Source organism: Dermacentor variabilis, unplaced genomic scaffold, assembly GCF_050947875.1.
Source record: "Dermacentor variabilis isolate Ectoservices unplaced genomic scaffold, ASM5094787v1 scaffold_13, whole genome shotgun sequence".
Classification (NCBI taxonomy): Eukaryota; Metazoa; Arthropoda; class Arachnida; order Ixodida; family Ixodidae; genus Dermacentor; species Dermacentor variabilis.
Window position 1 is genome coordinate 37,031,636 of NW_027460291.1, and position 6,000 is coordinate 37,037,635.

The 6,000-nt window shown below is 45.4% G+C and overlaps 1 protein-coding gene across 6 annotated transcripts in view; it reads right to left on the reverse strand.

Annotated features, from left to right (window-relative positions):
• Nucleotides 1–5,782, reverse strand: part of LOC142566854 (organic cation transporter protein-like) — a 119,372-nt gene extending 113,590 nt beyond the window's left edge. For 5 of the 6 annotated variants that reach the window (XM_075677760.1, XM_075677759.1, XM_075677758.1 and 2 more), the window contains exon 1: nucleotides 5,704–5,782. The gene's annotated coding sequence lies outside the window, so the exon portion shown is untranslated. The remainder of the gene's footprint in view (nucleotides 1–5,703) is intronic. The other variant, XM_075677757.1, reaches the window with a different exon arrangement.
• Nucleotides 5,783–6,000: the final 218 nt, after the last annotated feature.

Genomic DNA, 6,000 nt, shown 5'->3' on the forward strand with positions numbered 1-6,000 from the left:
CCTTCGAGCTCGCGGTAAAGAAGTTTTCAGCCTCACTGCCTTCTGAAACACCTTCGTGCACTCTTTTACGCCACGTAATTTTCGGCGTATAAAGTCCCCATTGCTCTTTGCGAGTAACCTTGAAAAGGTTTCGTAAAGGAAGCGCAGTGCCTTAGTTGAACGCTGTAGAATATACTGGGGTAGTTCAATCGAAATTTTATAAATAGAATGAAATACAAATTGAATGGCCATCGTATCGAATCGAGGACATATAAAAAATTCAGCCAGCTTTCGTGTAATTGTGGTTCTCCACGAGCGCGAGCTGCGCTACGAACGCGAGACACTCAGAAGATGAAATATCTTATAGGGCGGCTGTCACTACTTTTTCCCCTTGTCATTTCGTTGTATGCGCAGGAGCGTCATATTTTAATTGTATCATTTTTTATTACCATATTTCCTGTCCTTCTCACTTTACAAAGTGCTAAATGTGAACGAGTGTGAAGAACAGGGCCTCTCTTTACGTATAAACACAAAGAAAAAGGAAACTCCAAACATAGAAATGCTAGCCTGGGTACCTTGGATGTATTCTTATGTGAGTATCCGTAGCAGTTACGACACAAGCGCGCTTCCTGATAGAAGGTAACACCTTTAAACTAGCGGCATGAAGGTTCCAGCTTCTCTCGAAAGGTGACCGCTGCATTCTCTTTGACATATGATGGCGCGAACGACTGTGTAGTAAATAAAAAGCTGCAAATGCACACACGGGAAGCTGTGTGGTCACTTCTCACGTCTCAACTCTTCGTACACCCCTTTGATGAGCGCGTAGCTTACGTGGTCCTTTTTTTGTGTCACGAGATAGCTGGTAGCACTTGTCTCTACATCGTTCCCTTATCGACGAAGTGCGTCTGTGTAATTGGGGCAGCTGTCAGAGCAAGAGAGTTTAGATAGTCGCGATTCTTGGGAACGTTATATGAGCGAATGTTGGGCAAACCTGCGTGTCGTGTAAGATCATAGCAACGTGGCAATGCACATGGAATATCCACCATTTTTTCCCCTTAGCCTCCGCAGAATTGTTTTTAGTAAAACGGAGCTCATGACATCATACAATGCTAAAGCACATTTCATGGGGAGCACTGACGAAACCTCGAAGAAGGTGCCCGCCATGACAAGAGCACCTTTGGCGCGTTACTAGCAATTTTTCGCTGGGGAATTTTGCTTGTAAATGTGCCTTTGCCTTGGCACTACGGCGGACGACACGCTTTGCTCACTCCCCCCCCCCCTCTTTTCCGTTTTAAGGCATAAGCCTTTAGTGGCTCATGAGTGTCCGGGCGCAGTCCGTGGTGGACGCAGGAAAGCGGTGATCACCGGCGAGGGGAGCAAGGAGAGGAGGCGCCATGCCAATAGCGCTGTGCGAGTGGGCGCGTGGGAGAGCTCAGACATGCGGATTGGGGTGCGCGCACATCGGCGACAAACCTTGCAGCCATATGGCTGTGATTGCAGCCCATGCTCGCGGCCACGGCGGCGTCCGTTTGCAGAACAGTTCAGACAACAGCAAGAGAGGCAGTCATAGATCGGCTTTCGCCTTTCGCAGTTTAGCTCAGCAAAGTGCCCATATATTTTTTTTTTTCGTTTATCGGGTGGGGGGGGGGGGGGCTTGAACTTCCATCCAAAATTTTGTCGTCGGTGGTTCGCAGGGGAGGGGGCGCTGTAACGTAAGCGTTGCCACAAACTGCAAATGGAGAGCAATATCCCGCATTATCCGGAGTATTCATCCTCTGTTTCGAAGCGCTGCTCGGTTTGGGACAAAGGGAGTAAAGCGCGTCCTCCTCCGTGGCACTGCTGTGCCTAGGCAAAGGCAGGCTTCGAGAAGCAGAAGTCCCACGATGTCTCTCACGCAGTGCGCACAAGGGTCAGCAAAACGCCAGAAAGAAGGTCTCGTGGGTTCCGTGGGAAGGAACGGGTATACTAATAGAATTGTATGGGTGCATCTCGTGGAATTGCAGTCCCGCAGGGTAGCACCTCGGTTCACATTCAGGCTATGTCCTCGTTTAGTTTGTCTACCCGCCTTGGTGGTCTAGCGGCTTTTGCGTTGCGCTGCTAAGACGAAGGACGCGGGATCAAATCCCGGCCGCGGCGGCCGTATTACTATGGGGGCGAATTTGAAAACGCCTTTGTACTATGCATTTGGTGCACGTTAAAGAACCTCAGGTGGTCAAAATTAATCCGGAGTACACTTCTATGGCCTGCCGCATAATCATATCGTGGTTTGTAAACGTAATACGGCAGAATTATTATTTTTTTTACTTCGTCTAATCAAATGTCACTGCATTTCTATCCGACGTAGGCTTGTGGGACCTCAGCGATGATCGAAGGCCAATCTGTAATTACGCACTCGTTAGTCGTTTTTGCTGGAAGCGTGGTAGGGTTGGGTACGCTGTGTAGTTGAACAAACATAGACGCACACGAACAAACGTGTAAGTGGTCTTGTTGAACAGTCATTTGTATAAATATCCTGTTAAGAAAGATGTCACACTGTGGGTGCAGAGAACTTGATGGTAGAGCAGCACAATATATATCAACTAGTCGCACTGAGTGCCGCAGGCAGCCGATGGTAGGCTGAATTGCACGCAGCCATAAAGAAAAAGAAAACAGAAAGAAAAAAAGACAGGTGCCATGGAGGCATGGATACAAACCTCTACGGTACGTTTTCCTCCTGCCGCCAGAGCGGTCCCTGCTTAAATTATTCGGCGCTCTCTATTATATACGCGGATTATTTTCCATCCTGGTCTGAGAAAGCATTATTGAAACTTCGAACGTCTCGCCTACAGTCGTAACCAATTCAGAACCCGAAGTACATATAAAACCTAGGAAAGCATGGGGCCAATTGACCATGTTTTTTTATTTAAGTGTAGAAGTAATTACATGGGTGAGGCTTAAATTGTGCTATCAGCTTCACCGTTTTAACGACGTAAAAGGCAAACACCTTTCTTTTTATTATGAAGATTGTGACGGAGCGGAAAGCAAAAAATAAATCTATTGAAGGATATTTAGCGGGATATTTACGAGTTCGCCAACAGAATACATGTCGCACAGTTCGTGCAGGCAAGACGTCATCCTCTTCATCCTCACGATCAGCTTCGTCATGTCGCTCCGTAAGAACATGAAGCTCGACGCAAAATAATAACCCTAAACTACAATGAACACTGTTATTGAACAATGACTTTATTTCCCATGTGGTTATTTAATCTTCAAGTTTGTAATAATAATAATAATAACAATAATAATAATAATAATAATAATAATAATAATAATAATAATAATAATAATAATAATAATAATAATAATAATAATAATAATAATAATAATAATAATAATCACCATGGTCATCATCATCCTGTTTTATGCCCACTGCAGGACGAAGGCCTTTCCCTGCTATCTCCAATTACCCCTGTCCTGCGCCAATTGATTCCAACTAGCGTCCGCGAATTTCCTCATTTCATCACCCCACCTTGTATTCGGCCGTCCTCGACTGTGCTTCCCGTCTCTTGGTACCCATTCTGTAACCGTAATGGTCCAACGGTTCTCTAACCTACGGAATACATGCCCTGCCCAGCTCCATTTTTTTCTCTTAATGTCACTTAGAATATCGGCTATATCCGTTTGCTCTCTGATGCAAACCGCTCTCTTTCTGTCTCTTAACATTATGCCTAGCATTCTTCGTTCCATCACTCCTTGCGCGGTCCTTAACTTGTTCTCGGTCTACTTTGTCAGTCTCCAAATCTCTGCCTGATATATCAGCACCGGTAAAATGAACTGATTGTACACCTTCCTTTTCAATGATAATGGAAAACTTCCAGTCAGGAGCTGAGAATGTCTGCCGTGTGCGATCCAATTCATTTTTATTCTATGAATTTCCTTCTCATGATCAGGGTTCCCTATGAAGAATTGACCTAGGTAAACGTATTCCTTCCCAGACTCTAGAGGCTGACTTGCGATCCTGAACTCTTGTTCCCTTGCCCTGCCATTCATCATTGTCTTTGTCTTCTGCATATTAATCTTCAACCCCACTCTTACACTCTCTCTGTTAAGGTCCTCAATCATTTGTTGTAACTCGTCTGCATTGTTGCTGAACAGAACACTGTCATCTGCAAACCGAAGGTTGCTGAGATATACGCCATCGATCCTTACTGCAAGCCTTCCCAGTTTAATAGCTTGAATACTTCTTCCAAGCACGCAGTGAATAGCATTGTAGAGATTGTGTCACATTGTCCGACCCCTTTCTTTATAGGTATCTTCCTACTTTTCTTGTGTAGAATTAAGGTAGCTGTGGACTCTCTGTAGATATTTTCCAAAATATTTACGTAACCGGTCTGCACTTCTAGATTACATAATGCCTCTATGACTGCTGGTATCTTTACTGAATCATATGCCTTTTCGTAATCTATGAAAACCATATAGAGAGGCTGATTGTACTCTGCGGATTTCTCGATTACCTCATTTGTATTCATACGGTAGCTATTAAAATTCAGTTTTTACGCTATTGTCATCCTTCAAGATCAGTTACATTTAGTCACCATATTCGGCGAATACGCCATTCTAAGTATTTTTTTGGTTTTTGTCATTGCGTAGTTTATTTATTTTATTCCACTATTAATGTGTTTTAATATGCACCTTTTTCGGTGTCATACACCCTGTCATTTCTGCTTCATTCGTTACAAGCGGGTTGTGGTGGTCGATCACCCTTTTCGACAAAAAGACCACAGCGTTTTTGACGTCAGAGGTTCATCAACGCACGAAGAAAAAATTTTGTCTCATCCTTGATGTATTCAACGCTGCTTTAGCCATACATGTACGAACAACCCTTAAAACAACAATGAAAAACAAACGGCAATGTTTAGGATGGGGTTCATATGCTACCTTCCTTATATGCGGCTCTTAACGTTTGTAATAAGCGATCGAGGAGTTTGAAGGTCAGTAGCTTGCGAGTCACGGTGATGATCACGAAAATAAAGGAAACTTCTATATATTTGGTAATTCACGACATTTCTTCGTTCACCCATTGGTGCAATGTGCATATTGAGTGCTTATACGAAAAGTGTAAGCACTCTATAAGCCCGAAATAGCGCTAGAAAACGCACACATGGAAAAGGGGACGAACACGAGCGCGATTGCTCGTCCCCCTTTCTATGACTTAGGCGCCGTAGTGAGCTCCGCCATATTTAATATTGACAAGCTGACAGTTGTCAAGGTATACCCCTATCTTGGTAGGCAAGCGTCTTTCAATTCAACGGAATGTGGCTGCCGGGGACAGAACCTCGTGCTCAGCAACGGAGCCACTGCGGCAGCGGTACGTGGGCCATCGAAGAACTCTTGAAGCCTCGCGGTATTACCGCATGGAACTGGCCGTTCAGTAGTTTATGTCCGGCAGAACGGATGCCCGGAGCGATGCTACGAATTTGCGTATCATCAGTGTAGCACCGTGGCTGGGCTAAACTCTCTAGTACCTGGATTCCTAGTACCTGGATCTAGTACCTGGCTCAGCGCTGGTGCGACCTCGCAGCCTAATAACTCTTTCTCAATCGATTATGTGCGTTCTACAAGAATCCTTGCACTGGCTGTCTCGCACGCACTGTGGCTACGACGGAGCTCAACTCCCTAGAACTGCGGGCCTTCCGCATTCGCCTACTAAACGGACAGAGGACATGCAGAAAGAGGCCTACTCACGGTCTCAGGCTCCCGCGTCTTCTGCACCTATGATAAACTTCCTGGACTGCTCAACCAGTGAGCTCGCTTAACAGACCTTTCTAAAGATAAAGAGCGTGCCTGCCCCGGCACTACGTAATTGCAGAGCGGAGTCATAAAGCCCAACGAGAAAAAAGAAATGCTTTAACCTTAATCTTATCTCCAAGGCGAACGTTTTCTCATCACCGTCGTGGTCCGTGGGGTCCAGTCTGCTGCGCCGTATCGCCAGTAGTCCTGTCGGGACCCGTTACTACCACCACCACGAGACTCAGACCGAAA